Source organism: Lithobates pipiens, unplaced genomic scaffold, assembly GCF_037356315.1.
Source record: "Lithobates pipiens isolate NorthernLeopardFrog02 unplaced genomic scaffold, aLitPip1_a1.2 Scaffold_19, whole genome shotgun sequence".
Classification (NCBI taxonomy): domain Eukaryota; kingdom Metazoa; phylum Chordata; class Amphibia; order Anura; family Ranidae; genus Lithobates; species Lithobates pipiens.
The window spans coordinates 347,302,138-347,318,106 of NW_027507764.1; the positions used below are offsets into that span (position 1 = coordinate 347,302,138).

The 15,969-nt window shown below is 45.0% G+C and overlaps 1 long non-coding RNA gene across 1 annotated transcript in view; it reads right to left on the minus strand.

Annotated features, from left to right (window-relative positions):
• Nucleotides 1-14,866, minus strand: part of LOC143996870 (uncharacterized) — a 36,212-nt gene extending 21,346 nt beyond the window's left edge. The window contains exon 1 of the long non-coding RNA XR_013277608.1: nucleotides 14,702-14,866. This is a non-coding gene — a long non-coding RNA (uncharacterized LOC143996870). The remainder of the gene's footprint in view (nucleotides 1-14,701) is intronic.
• Between the last annotated feature and the right edge of the window lie 1,103 nt (nucleotides 14,867-15,969).

The window sequence follows — 15,969 nt, forward strand, 5'->3', positions numbered from 1 at the left end:
ACCAAGCTGCAGCTTATTGTTGATTCAGTGGCTTCCCACCACCCAGGACAGGAGACATAATACAGCTGTTTTTTTAAAGGAGTTTGGAAATCTTCGCACAATAAAACCGCTTGAAGACCAAGCCTTTTCTGACACTTTTTTTTTAAAAGTAAAAACCTGTATTTTTTGCTAGAAAGTTACTTAGAACCCCTAAACATTTTATATATATATATATATATATATATATTTTTGCAGAAGCCCTATAGAATAAAATGGTGATCATTGCAATTTTTTCATGTCACATGGTATTTGCGCAGCAGTTTTTTAAAGGCAATATAAAAAAAAATACACTTTAATGCAATTTTTTACCCAATTTTTTGGTACAATATAAAAGATGATGTTACGCTAAGTAAATATATACCTAACATGTCATGCTTTAAAGCTGCCCATGCTTCTGGAATGGCAACAAACTTAGTACTTAACCACTAGGCATCCATGCTATGCTAAAGACGGCTACAGCGCTGCGCCCAATTGCCGGGAGGGTGTCCCTGGACATCCTCCTGTTTACTTCCCTGATGTGCGCTGCCGCAGGCGCACATTGGGGAAATTCTGGGTTGGCCGTGTCCCTTGGACACAGCCAATCACAGATTGTGCTAAATGGCCAATCACAGTGGCCATTTAGCACTCAATGAGAGATGATCTCATATGTGAACATATGAGATCATCTCTCATCGTCGGCTCTCCCTCCTCACACAGTGACAGAGTGCTGCAGCGAGTGTAAAAAAAAAAAAGAATATATAGTGCCCACAGTACCTATCAGTGCCATCTGTCCCCAGTGCCACCTGTCCCCAATGCTACCTGTCAGTGCCATCTGTCCCCAGTGCTACGTATAAGTGCCATCTGTCATCAGTGCCACATCAGTGTCATGTGTCATCAGTGCCACGTATTAGTGCCATCTGTCATCAGTGCCATGTATTAGTGCCATCTGTCATCAGTGCCACATCAGTGTCACATGTCATCAGTGCCACGTATCAGTGCCATCTGTCATCAGTGCCACATGTCAACAGTGCCAAGTATCAGTGCCATCTGTCATCAGAGTCACATGCCATAAGTGCCACGTATTAGTGCCATCTGTCATCGGTGCCACATATTAGTGCCATCTGTCATCAGTGCCACATATTAGTGCCACCTGCCATCAGTGCCATGTGTCATCAGTGCCACATGTTAGTGCCATCTGTCATCAGTGTCACGTGTCATCAGTGCCACGTACTAGTGCTATCTGTCATCAGTGTCATGTGCCATCAGTGCCATATCAGTGTCACGTGTCATTGTCCTGGTGCTCCAGGGCCATAAAAAGTGTAATAGGTAGTCAACAAGTTAGATGTGTACTTTATGCTCCTAGAACATGTGATGGTGCTCCCTGCATATTGGGCTTCTCTAAGTGGCTAGGCTGTGAAAAAGTCCCACACATGTGGTATCGCCATACTCAGGAGGAGTAGCAGAATGGGGTGTCATTTTTTTTTTTCTCAAATAAAGTTTTTATTGTAACAAAACAAAAGAAAAACCATACAGTTTACACTGAAAAACCAGCAACAATCCTTACAGTCAATACAGAAATACATCATTCATCACATGGAGTCCCGGCATATATGGTTCATTTAGTACAATCCATGTACACACCATTCAGTATTCAGTAGGGTTGGGTAGAAGTCCCCGTTAACCCCAAGCTTCTCCCTGCCACACCACCACTAATGAGGTTTACCTCCTAAGCACAGTGTGACTCAGCAGTCCTCCTAATTCCTACCTTCACCTCCAGGTTACTTGATCAAATTATGTTAAAGTGGAGTTCCACCCCAACAAAAAAAAAATCATGAATGTGCCTAAAAAAAAAAAAAAAAAAAAAAAAATGGGAATTTTTTCTTTTGTTTTTTTTTTACTCACCTCTAAATGGCTGTTGCTAGGGGGTCCCTCGCAGTCTGCCTCCTTCAGTGCCTGTGCTCTTGACGTCACTTCCCCTCAGCGCAGGAAGGGCTCAGCTCTGTCCCCTCCCTCTTGTCAATTATCTGGGACACGTGACAGGTCCCAGATGATTGCACGGCCAATCACGGCACACTGCGCCGCTCACGCATGTGCAGTGGGTGCCCGGCTGTGAAGCCACAGCTGGGCGGACACAGTTACAATGCCGGCGCCGCCATACAGAGGGGGAGATGAGTGGGGCTTCGATCCCCCGCATCGCTGGACCCTGGGACAGGTAAGTGTCCAATTTATTAAAAGTCAGCAGCTGCAGTATTTGTAGCTGCTGACTTTTATTTTTTTTCATGGGGGAACCCTGCTTTAAGTTAAAGGCCTGCCCATCACCAAGTCAACAGGCGAAATGCAAGGGGTGTCTAACCAGGGCGACCATAATTTTTCAAATTTTTTTGGGTGTCCCCTGTGTTGACATATATATTTATCCAGCCGGAGTGTGTCCCCCATCTGCGCGAACCATTCCTTCAACGCAGGAGGGTCAACCGCCTTCCAGTATCAAAGGATTAGTTTGTGGGCCTGAAACAATGCTCTAGCAATGGTCTGTTTCTGGTCATCTCCTTTGGGGATGTCATCCACGATCCCCAGCAGACAGGGCTTTGGATCCAGTGGTACTGTGACCTGAAAGGCATTATTAATCGTGGACACCACCCCTATCCAGAATCAATGTAATTTGGGTAATTTTTTTAGCCCTATAGCAGATGTATGAGGTCACCATGGTCTCTCGCACATCTGGGACAGTGCGGGTCCATCCTCATCCCCATTTTAAACAATCTTAGCTCTAAAGACAATATACAGTTGGGACAGTGTTTGGGATACATTGAGGGAACACATCTGTTACGCCTGTGGTGCCTCCTCCCACTGATCCTCCTCAAAGGCTTCCACATCCCTTTCCCACCTGCTCGCTGCCCCCTGAGGGAAGCCCTCCAGATGGGTGTGGAGGATCATGGCGTAGCATCTGGATATGAAGTCCCTAAACAGAGAGACCTCCGCCATGTAGTGGAATACAGGAGTCGGCGAAAGAACCCACAGATCCCCGTCGGGTTGCTCCTGCACTGCGTGTTGCAGCTGCATGTAGTAAAAGAGCATTGAGTTGGGGAGGCCATGCTGCTCCTTCAAAGCAGAAAAAGACCGCAACTTCCCATCAGCAAAAATATGCTTCAGGAGCATGACTTCGTGACTCCTCCACCGACCCTCACAACCCAGTTTCTGCAATTCCTTGTAGTTCCATATGAGACTGTAGCCGGTAAATCCCTATACATCCTGTAGTTGACCAAGTTTATTCCATACTTTTTGTATGAGCACATATGTTGGATATCTCTTGTTGGATTTAGCATAAGCCAGAGCCTCCAATCCCACCTCAACATATATATGAGGTAGACTGTATTGTTTTAGTCCTCTGGAGTTCAAGGGCTCGGTACCGGCCAGTTAGGGATAAGGACATTATACCTCTTAGGTTGTCGTTCTTCCTTCCTATTGTTATTACCCAATGGTAGACCTCTCAGGAGGGACAGGAGGATGACGTAGCGACGCTACGTGTGGAGGGAGGGGCTTGGAGGAGGCTCGCTGGAGAGGGCGCCCGGAGGTAAAAGCGGAGACGGCCGGAGGGTGAGAGGCTCCGGCAGACATGCCTAACCTCCGTATGGGACCCCTCCGGCATCCATCTAGCTACCGGCGAGATTAAGTGGCAGCGCCGGCCGAAAGCCTCCCGGACCTCGCTCTCCTCTCCCCCGCTCTCCCCCCGCAGTTTCTTCAGCTCCTCCACCTCTGCCATACAACGCTGTGCTACGCTGGAGAAGTACAGCAACCAACGTAGCTACGGAACCCCAGAAGGAGACCAGCATAAGGGACACACCGTTTGGAGGCAGATAAGATAAGTTGGATTGATATGTTTGCTCTTGCTCTGGTCACTGTATGAACTGTGCTTGAATGATAGACTTGGTGCTAGTCCTTAACACAGTCACTATTTTGGAATGAAAACATGGGACAGATGCAATATTAATTTAACCAGTGGTTGCCTATAAACGGTTTATTGGATATTCAAACGTAGTAGGAGGGAATGTTTTAAACTGCCCTGCATTTATCCCTTATCCCGGCACATCCCGGCACGGAAGTAAGTGTCATTGATTTAATGCTAATTAACGTGGATGCAGCCCAGAAACTGAATGGGTGGACTGATAAAATCGCCCTGAAAGATATCTAGCCGGCTGTAAAGAAGCAAACAAGGATACCCTCGAGAGGGTTGAATGTGGTTATCAGGTAGACAGAACCATAAATCTGTGAGGTGCAATGCATGAAATGGTTAATGCTTTGTAGTCACTGTAAGGTCCCCATTTGCAGATATAAGTCCTACTAACACCAGAATCAATTAACTTAACTGTTGATATTGAAGTAACTAACAAGAAACAGCACAGACACAGGTCTCGCTTGAGAGCCTCGCTACTTGGTCCCTGGGGAGGCACGGCTGTTCCCAATGGCTGTTACTGTGTTACTACTTCATCTGGGTTTATACGCATAAACATTAACGTTTAGATCAATAAATACTGATGACCGATTGGTAATAAATAGGCGGGATATAACAGCGGGGAAATTTCCCTCCGCCTGAAAAAAAAAAAAAAAGAGGTGCACACAGGACGGCCTTCAGGTGGACTGGGTAGAGAGACTCAGAGAAATAATACCTGGTATAGGATAACTCTGGCTACCGTCCTAAATATTATATTTCAATAGATTATAACGTGAATTATATTCAATTTACGGATAGACGGGGACCAAAAATTCAAACAGGTTGTTAAACTGTATGCATAATGTGAATTACTGGAAACCCCCTGAGTGGGCATAGAAGTGGCTTAAAGCTGGGGTATTACACAAAGCGCCACTTGGAGGACTGGACAGTCAACAGGACTTTGACGAGCAACGCCAGGACTGAAGAGGCTTGATCGCTGTTCTGAGTATTGCAATATCAGGAAATCATACCTAAGGGCATATCAATACTTGGCCTGGCGGATGAAGCATTTTGCTTTGAGAGACAACAAGCTCGCTAAGCCAAAATGCTAGACCTCGCCCTGTAAAATAAGTCGTGTAGACATAATAGGGGAGTGGGCTATAACAAGCCCAACAACCTGGGGAGACGATCAAGGGAGATAAAAAAAAAAAAAAAAGCACTATGAGCAGAGCATCAAGGCAAAATAAGGGGGGAGGCCCTAAGACCCCCAAAAACCTAACTTCTGAAAGTACCATAAAACAATACATGACGCAAGGGGCGAGCCCCAGGAATGGTGGGAAGGAAAAGATTCCCCCTAACTCCGAGAAAAATAGGGGACTGGATAAACAAATAGAGGAGACCTTAGACCATTCTAGGGACGGAATGACAACAGAGAGCGAACCAGAACTAAGTAAATGCGAAGACCAAAGGCTGGATGACCAAGGGTTAACAAAAGAGATGATGAGGGAGATGCTTTTAAAACTGGAGAACGCCATAAAATCAGAGATAAACATGTTAATGAAATGATCTGGGCCACTTATTAACACGAGTGGAGAAGGCAGAAGAAAGAATCAACATACAAGCTCAGGAATTAAATATAGCACAGGAACAAGTTAAAGTCGCATATCGCAACCAGAGGAAAATCCTCTATCGATTGGAAGATCAAGAGAATAGAAATAGGAGACAAAACTTGAGAATACGATTGGTTCCTGAAAATAAAAGAGAGGAGCTAAGGGAGATTATAGAAGAAATATTTAGGCCTATATTAGACCGAGGAGAAATGGCATTCCCTAGAATTGAGAGGGTGCACAGGATCGGGAAGAAAAAGCCAGAAGAAACAGGGAGACCTCGAGATATCATTATTAGATTTGAACATTACGAGGATAAAGCTGAAATCTGGAAAAAATTAAGGGGGAAAGCCCCCCTAAAATATGCAGAAACTGAGATACAAATATTCCCTGACCTTGCGCCTGAAACTTTGGCTAGAAAACGCCTTCTAAAACCCTTGCTGGAACTACTGAGAGTACAGAACATTAGATACAGCTGGGGATTCCCGGCATGTTTGCTTGCATTCAAAGATGGTAGAATGGCTAAACTAAGTTTCCCTGAGGAGCTAGGGGCCTTTTGCGATAAATTAGAAATTCAAACCCCTGCTATTCCGGGATGGTCGGAGGGGTACGAGGAAATAATATGAGAGAACTGTTGATGGGTTTTTGGAGGGGAGGGGGGCGCTGGGAGGAGATTAGATGAATATAAGGTTAGATAAGAGATGGGCCCAGTAACTCCCTCACTTTCTATAGATACATCTAGAGAGGGAGGACAAGGAGGCCAAATCTAGAACCCCACCTCAAGAACGTTGAAGACTTGGAGATGGCCAGAGAAATGTGGTCTATTTACAAGTCAAGGGCCGATTGGTGCCCAAAGGGAGGGAGGAGGGTTGATGGGGAGGGGGGTTGGGAGGGCGGGGGAGGGGAGGGAGATAGAGGTGGGGGGTGTGGGGTCGGGGGAAGGGAGGGAGATAAGGGTGGGGGGTGTGGGGATGGGGGGGAGGAGGTATGGGGGATAAGAGGTAGGGGACATGTCAGTAGTGGAATCCTCTGGGAAAAAGAAAGTAAATGGGTTAAAAAGATAAGATATGGATAACAAAAAAAAGGAGTTAAATTTTCTGTCCTATAATGTCAAGGGGCTCAGTACTGCAAAAAAGAGGCATAAAATTCTGGCAGAACTGATACAATATCAGGCTGATGTGATTTTCCTGCAAGAGACGCATATTCCACACACGTCAAGGATCAGGCTCTATTCTAAAGACTACCCAAGTTGGTATTATGGGGATACGATTACTAATAGAGCAAGAGGAGTTGCAATAGGATTTGGGAAAAATACCCGTTTTACTGTAGAGGGAAGAGAAACAGACCCAGAGGGAAGATATCTATTTCTAAAAGGTAAACTAGGCAGCATAAAGTATACACTAGCAAACATCTACGCCCCGAACAAAAACCCTATAATATTTCTGAAAAGAATTCTGACTAAATTAAAGGAATTTAAAAGTGGATATGTGGTCCTGATGGGAGATTTAAACTTCTGTCTGAACCCCGAATTGGATAGTACGTCCCGTGCACGGGGAAGGAGCAACGTCCAATTGAAAAAGATTACTCAAGACCTGAATAAGAATCAACTAGTGGATGTCTGGAGAGCACAACATCCCAATAAATTGGACTATACGTTCTTTTCTCCTGTGCACGGGACGTACTCCAGGATTGACTACATTTTGGTGGAACATAGAGCTCTTGAGACAGTATTGGAAACAAGCATAGAAATAATAACACAATCAGATCACGCTCCAATAAAAATGAAGATACAGATCCCTGGATATAGTAAATCAGCCACTAGGTGGCGGTTAAACGAGGAAATAATTTGAGATAAAGAGGGGGGTGAAGTTGTAGGTAGAGAACTAGAAAAGTATTTCTCAATAAATGAAACCGAGGACATCTCTGGGCAAGTCCTGTGGGATGCCCATAAGGCATATATCCGTGGGATCTTGATAGCTAGAGGCTCACAAAAAAAAAAAAGAACGGGCCGAAAGGACTAACAAACTTAGTGAGGAAATCCGTAAGATAGAACAACAACATAAATTGGGGATCGCGCCTCGAATCGGTGCTGGCGCTGTAACGAGGAGGAGGGAACGCTGCTCCATGTTTTCTGGTCCTGCCCTAGACTAAGGGGGTTTTGGGGGGAGGTCCGTCGCATCTCCCAGCAATTCACGGAATACATTATACCTGATGACGCGGCATTCTTCCTCCTGCACCATTCCACAATCTCTGCTAACATCTACAAAAAGTCGTTATTGCGACATCTGCTCAACGCAGCAAAAGCCTGCGTCCCCTTGCGATGGAAGCAACAAGCTCCCCCAACAGTGACACATTGGCTGCGGAAGGTGGAGGAGGTAAAGAAAATGGAGGACTTGGTCCTAACCGCACAGCATAAGCAAGAGGCCCACAAACAGACTTGGGACGTCTGGAATGCCTTCATCTACTCAGCAGAGGGTCAGCGACTACTGGGGCGATAGCGAGCCCTTCTCCTGTTGGGGTCATTTTTGCTTATTCCGGTCCATGCGCCCTCTGCCAGTCAATTCCATGGTTGATTACCACCGCCGTGTCTCAGCCCCGCCCCCCCTGTCTGCTCCTTTCTCCTCTCTCTTCTGAACTTTGCCATCTTTTTCCTTCTCGGTTTTCCCCCTCCCAACCCCCATTTCCCCCCCCATTTGTTTTCCTTCCCCTCTGGGTACTTCCCAATATGTCCTTTTTGTAGACTCACGCCCACCTCCCTCTGGGGAAAGGGTGGGGATTGGGGAGGGTAGACCCCGGAATCTTACGCTCCAATTGAAGGGTTCTTTCTCCTTCATGCGGTATAATTGCCATGCTTGTGGGTCCATATGACATAGGCGATTGTTACTGTCAGTTAAGCTGTATCCTGCAATGTACTTACCTTGCATATTTGATTTGATCTGCATTTGTTTTGTTTTGCTTTTTGTTGATAACTGTTCCGCTATCTGTATTGCGGGGTTCCCTCCCCAGGTTCGGGAGAATAATAATAAAAATTTATATTTGAAAAAAAAAATAAAATTGGGGATCGCGGATAAGAAGATATACCAAAATTTATTAAGTAAAAGGGAAGAACTACATGGGCTAAGAGAACAAGAAACAAAAAAATACCTTAATCAATTAAGGAAAATAAGATACCAAGAAGGAAATAAACCCACTAAATATCTGGCCAATAGATTTCAAAAGAAAAAAGCTATCAACTACATTGAGAAAATACAAACAGAACACGGGGATTTGGTGTATACGTCAAAGGAGGTTGCAGAAACATTCAAAACATACTACGAGAAACTATATGCAATAAAAAATAAGAAGCAGAAAAAAGGGGGGGACATAAAAGATATAGATAGATATCTCAACAATGCAAGACTTCCTCAGATAGGGGAAATAGATCAAGAAAATCTAGAAAGACCTATAACAGAAGTAGAAATAAATAAGGCATTGGCAGACTCAGCTTTGGGGAAGAGCCCAGGACCTGATGGACTAACAATCTACTATTATAAAAGGTTTAAGGAAATCCTGGTACCAAAACTTTGCAGGTATATGAACGGAATTGGGGAAAAATATGACATAAGTAAAGAGGCACTGTTCGCCTCTATCACTGTCATATTAAAGGAAGGGAAAGATGAAACTAAGTGTGCCAGTTTCAGACCAATTTCACTTTTAAATGTAGATACTAAACTATTTGCAAAGGTACTGGCGAACAGAATGAAGACAGTCATGAATTTCCTGGTACATCCGGACCAGGTGGGGTTTGTGCCTGGCCGAGAGGGAAAAGATAATGGGGTTAGAACCCTATTATTGCTATCTCAAAGGGAGGAGACGGAACCCCCAGCTTTACTACTATCAACAGATGCCCAAAAAGCCTTCGATAGGGTTGATTGGGAATTTATGTTTCAGACAATAGAAAAAATGGGTATCGGTCCAAGGATGGTCAAGTGGATCAAAACACTGTATCAACATCCCTCTGCGACTGTAAATATCAATGGGTTGCCCTCCCCTCCCTTTGAGATGGAGAACGGGACCAGACAGGGCTGTCCACTCTCGCCCCTCCTCTTCGTGCTTTCATTGGAACCTTTACTTTCGACGATTAGAAATAATCCAGAAATAAAAGGAATTAGGGCGGGGCAGGAGGAACATAAACTCGCTGCATACGCGGATGATGTACTATTTTATATCAGCAACCCCAAAAGTTCATTACTAAAAGTTATTGAGGCCCTTGACGACTATGGGAAAATATCGAATTTTAAAATTAATCAAATAAAATCGGAAATCCTTAATATAAACGTTAGTAAACAGGAAGAACAATTAATTCAGGGAAAATGTAAATTTAAGTGGGTAAAAGAACTAAAATACTTGGGAATAAAATTAGCACGCACGCTAGATAAGATGTTCCACTTGAATTATATCCCATTACTTAATGAAATCAAAGCGGAATTTAGGAAGGTAGCTAACGGATCTATATCTTGGCTTGGCCGAATAAATGTATTTAAAATGTTCATCCTTCCCAAAATATTATATAAATTTCAGATGTTGCCGATTAAGATACCCTCCAATTATTTTTTAAAATTAAATTCATTAATGAGCAAATACATATGGAATAATAAAAAACCCAGGATCTCCCACAGGATATTAAAACAGGAGAAAAGGAATGGGGGACTGGCTGTCCCTGATTTGTATTATTATTACCAAGCCGTCTTATTATCTAGAACAGTAGAATGGGTAAGGGGAAAAGGGAATGAAAAAAGGTGGGTAAATCTCGAAGGTATATATAGTAAGGCACAACTTAGGGAGATAATATGGAATCCCCCGAAATATAGGGCACTGGATATAAACACAAATGAGTTGACACGGATTGCACTTAAGATTTGGGACGGGGTATATAAAAGATTAAATGGACACTACAACTCACCGATGATAGCTTTAAAAGATAATGAATACTTTCCCCCAGGGAAAAGGGAGATAGGTGGGAATTGGATTAAAAAAGAAGGGTCACAATTAAATGATATAATTAAAAACGGGAAACTTATTTCATTTGAAGAATTAGTATACACTGGTTTTATGGTGAAAGATAGATGGCGATATCTCCAACTGGTACATTTTATACAAAGATTACCTCAGCCAGGTAGAGTTGAAAATGAATTCACAGGGTTAGAGCAACTCTGCAAGACAGATAAAGTTAAGGGCACAATATCAAGGCTATATGAGCTGTTGATACGGGCCAGCCAGAGGGAGATACCGCCATATATAAAAAAATGGGAACAGGAATTAGGGTCACAAAAAGATAAAGAGACGATAAACAAAATATTGAATATAACACATAGTTCGGCAGTAGACAATGGGACAGCCGAGATGAATTATAAACTCATCTCGCGGTGGTACAACACTCCAGATAAAATAGCTAAATATCAACAAGGAACAACGGCTGAGTGTTGGCGTGGATGTAAAGCCATAGGAACAATGACACACCTATGGTGGGGATGTGCAAAAATTAAGATATATTGGGATGAGATCCTCCAAAGGATAAAAGAAATAACTCAAACAACTATAAAACCGGATCCCTGGATAGTGCTTTTCCATGGGACTGAGGGAGGAGTTAAACAATACCAAGACACAATTATTCCACATCTCTTAAACGCCGCAAAAAAACTGATTCCTAATAAGTGGTATGAGGCTGAATGCCCAACGATATGGGAATGGGTAGACGCAGTAGAGGGAATATTTAACTGCGAAAGTTTATGCATGAATGACGAAGATGAAAGAGCAGCATTTGAAAGAAAATGGAAAGGATGGAAAGAGTTTAAACAGGAATGGAGCTATGTAGCACAGCTGAGACCAAAAAGATAGGTATTAGAGGAAGACATCTAGAAGAGGAACACTACTGACATGGTGGGGTTCGGGGGGGGGGGAGTTTTCGGGATAGAGGGTAAATGACTAGAATAGGAAGGGAGTAGAAAAAAATAAAAAAAATGGTATACTTTTTTATGATAAAGAAATAAAGTGATACATGAAATTTATTATTACTCAAAAAAAAAAAAAAAAAAAAAGTGGTGGGAGTAAATAAACCATAGCTACAATGATGTGAAATTAAATAAGAGACAGCGATGAACGTAAAGTTGATTCTAGTCTCGCTTCATGATTCGCTGATGTGGCTTTAAAAAAAAAAAAAAAAAAATTACCCAATGGTAGACATGGGTTTCTGTTGTTGCCTTTCATTTGATGATGTTGATTGGCATGTGTGAGATAATGCCATTTTGTTTAACCCGCTAACCTTAAATAAAGATAAAAAAAAAAAAAGAATGTACATGAGGCACTTTTGCAAATTCTATCTGTGCCAGTCTTTATGAATTCCAGGGATAAGGCGCAAATTATAACATTACTGTATCTTCTAAATATACTTTTTAACCACTTTCCGCCGGTAGGCTGTCATATGACGTCCTGGACTTTGAGTGGAGATATCTGAATGTTGGATCATTCAGATATCTATTTTTTCAATAGGCAATTCCCTGCAAATTAAAAGTTGTACCCCCTTGATGTGGGGATTATAGACCCCAGATCTCTCCATAAAGAGGACCTGCCATGCCCTATTCCTATTACAAAGGGATGTTTACATTCTTTGAATAAAAGTGAGACAAAATCGTTTTTAAGTTAAAGTGTAAAAATAAATAGATAAAATCAATGTAGCAAGGTCTCTGGCCTTGTTCAGTCTAATGAGAACTTTCCAGGCCACAGATACCTGACATCCTTCTGTGTGTGGTGGGTTGTGAGGCATGGTGGGTGCAAGATGGACAAAGTTACTGGGTGCCAGACATTTCTTTAGATGTAAAAGAGGTTTTATTTCTCTTAACAGTCCTTTTTGTATTTTTGGGGAAAAGAGGGTTAGGGCCAGGCCAGCCTTAGGTAGTTGCAAATTCAATTGGCAGACTCCGAGACTTTAATAGGAGGACAGCTGTGCAGGGAAGGGCCCCAGCAAGAAGCCACATCTACTCGTGCAGGATTGCTGTCTTCTATGGTAACAGTCTTTAACAGTTCCTAACTCAAACATAACAGTCTTTTCAGCTTCACTACAACTGCCTCTCGTAGTTCTTCAACACTGGGCCCCGGGTCTCTCACTAGACCTGCTGATTCACTGACTATAAATCCCTTGAGCTCCTCCAAGGTTTGCAGTGGTATCCCCTCAAGGGTCACCCACACTTACCTGCTGGGTCCCTAGCTTGGCACTCCAGATACTTCTCAAGCTTCACCCCTGCTAACCGGCGAGGTCCCTGACTTGACTCAAAAGGCTGCTCTGCAAACGTCTCCTTATCTGGCTGGGTCCCTGACTTGATCACCGCCTGAAGTTTCCCGATTCTCCATTGTGCCCTTTCGGTGAGAATGTGGTTCCGGTACTTTCAGTTACTCAAACCGCAATCCCATCCCTGCGCTGCTCTCCTTACTTCTGGATAGGACCTCACACAGCCTTGCAATCAGATGCCCCCAGGATAGGCGCACTCTCTGGCCTAGCAGCCTGGGGCGTATAACTCATGTCCACCCAGACCGCTGTCCAGGTGGCACAGAACTCCGGTCACCTGACCTCACCCGAATATATAGGCTCTCCCAGCAGGCCAAGGGTTTCAAGAAAACTCCTACCCATTGGCGGAGATTCCCTATATACTCATAGCCTGACCTTGGGTTGCCCTTCTCATATCTAGTATCACCAAGTACCAGGCCACCTAGTGGCCCTATTGCAGGAACCAGATATAACATTAAAACCGCAAGCAGCTTTAAATGATGTTATTTCCGTTAAATGTCATTTTGTGCAGGGACTGTTCTAAACACGGGAAACACGTGGCACTTCACAGGCATACTACAGACACCCCCCAGGCACGATATTTAAAGGAATATTTCACTCTTTTTTTCACTTTAATCGTCATTAAAATCAGTGCTCCCGCCAAAACGGCAGTTTTTAAAACTTTTTTTTGCATTGACCCCTGTCCCCTGGGGCAGGAGCCAGGTCCTAGGACAGTATCTTGCATATTAGCTGTTAAAATTAGCACTTTTAATTTCGAACGTTCGAGTCCCATAGACTTCAATGGGGTTCTAACGTTCGTACGAATTTGGGGTCTGTTCGAAAGTTCTGGTCCGGGGGTGTTCGGCTCATCCCTAGTCCAGAGTACACAGAGGATACATGGGATAGATTAGAAGGGATGGAGGCCCAGAGAAAACAGAGGAGGCATCCATCCCTTCTAATCTATCCCGTGAATCCTCTGTATACTCTGGACATGTCCCTGGGCCTCCATCCCTTCTAATCTATCCCATGTATCCTCTGTGTACTTTGGACATGTCCCTGGGCCTCCATCCCTTCTAATCTATCCTGTGCATCCTCTGTGTACTCTGGACATGTCCCTGGGCCTCCATCCCTTCTAATCTATCCCATGTATCCTCTGTGTACTCTGGACATGTCCCTGGGCCTCCATCCTTTCTAATCTATCCCATGTATCCTCTGTGTACTCTGGACATGTCCCTGGGTCTCCATCCCTTCTAATCTATCCCATGTATCCTCTGTATACTCTGGACATGTCCCTGGGCCTCCATCCTTTCTAATCTATCCCATGTATCCTCTGTGTACTCTGGACATGTCCCTGGGTCTCCATCCCTTCTAATCTATCCCATGTATCCTCTGTGTACTCTGGACATGTCTCTGGGCCTTCATCCCTTCTAATCTAACCCATGTATCCTCTGTGTACTCTGGACATGTCTCTGGGCCTCCATCCCTTCTAATCTAACAGGGGGAACTCTGCGAACCCTGATGCAAAGGGCAATGCTGCAGACCCTGATGTAAGTGGGAACTCTGATGTAAATGGAAATGCAGTGGACTCTGATATAAGGTGGTCTCTGGTGACAAGAGCACCCCTTACATCAGAGTTCCTCCTTAGATCATGCTTTGTACCATTTTCCTTTGCCTTAGGGAAGAATCCTGCGGACTCTGATGTAAAGGGGAATGCCGGGAAATGTTATGTGGGGGGGGGAGGGGGAACTCTGGTGACCAGAGACCACCTTCCGCAGAGTGAATACACTGGGGGGGAGGTGTTACTGAGATGATGGGAAACCTTTATATGAATGCCCTCTTGTCACTGACCTCCTCTCCAGTGCAGCGTGCAGGGCTCAGTTAGACGGCTCCAGGTTGGTGGTTCTGGTTTTTATTCAATAGTCTCTTCTCCACAGTCCATACACATCTGACTCCTCCCATAATCCCAATCCTGGCGGTTCTCTCACTCTTGATTCCTCTCCAGACTCCCCCTAAGAGACTGCAGACACGTTAAAAGACAAGAGATAGTCATAGATTGCAGAAAGGACACAGGAGGTTGCTAGAGGCTACATACATGGTACAAGAGGTGGTCGGAACATGTGCACAGGATACAGGGGGCAGTCAGTGGATGTGGAAATGGTACAGGTGGTGGTCAGAGTATGCAGACATGTAGGGGTAGCAAACAGAGGGGTTCCCCGTGTAAGTTTTGGACACAGAGGGATCAGTCATGCAGGGGGATCACACAGTGGGGTGAAATCCTTATAAGAGCTGTCACAGGAGGGCCCTCACACAGGACACATGGCAGGCAGGGCAGTGAGGTTAGCGCACACAGGGTGATCAGGTTCCTGTTCTTAGGGGAGGTGGGGTCCTGATCCCCAGGGCAGATGGGGTCCCTAGGTGAGATGAAGTCCCCGTTCCCAGGGGAGATGGAGTTCCTGTCCCCAAGAGAGAAGGGGGTTCTTGTCCCCAAGAGAGAAGGGGGTCCCTAAGAGAGAAGGGGGTCCCTGTCCCCAGGAGAGAAGGAGGTTCCTGTCCCCAGGAGAGAAGGGGTCCCTGTCCCCAGGAGAGAAGGGGGCCCCTGTCCTCAGGAGAGAAGGGGGTGCCTGTCCCCAGGAGAGAAGGGGGCCCCTGTCCTCAGGGAGGAGAAGGTTTCCTTGTCCTCAGGGGGGAGAAGGGGGTCTCTGTCTTGGGGGGAGGGGGTCCCTGTCCTCAGAGGAGGGGAAGGGGGTCCCTGTTCTCGGGAAAGATGAAGTGGGATATGAGATGGTCTCACTTACCATGACATGCAGGTCCCTCATTTATGCCCGTCTGGGCTCCCTCCAGCAGCACAGATGGGTGATCATCATATCCCCAGGGAGCACAGCTACGGCTTGACAATCTGGCAGCAATTGATGGGTACAGTGGCTGTGTTTGATAGCACAGTGGCAGCAATTTATGGGCACAGTGGTTGCGTTTGATGGGCACAGTGAGCCAGCGTTTGCTGGGCACGGTGAGGCAGTGTTCGCTGGGCACAGTGAGGCGTTTGCTGGGCACAGTGAGGTGGCATTTTTTGGGCACAGTGAGGCGTTTGCTGGGCACAATGAGGTGTTTTCTGGGCA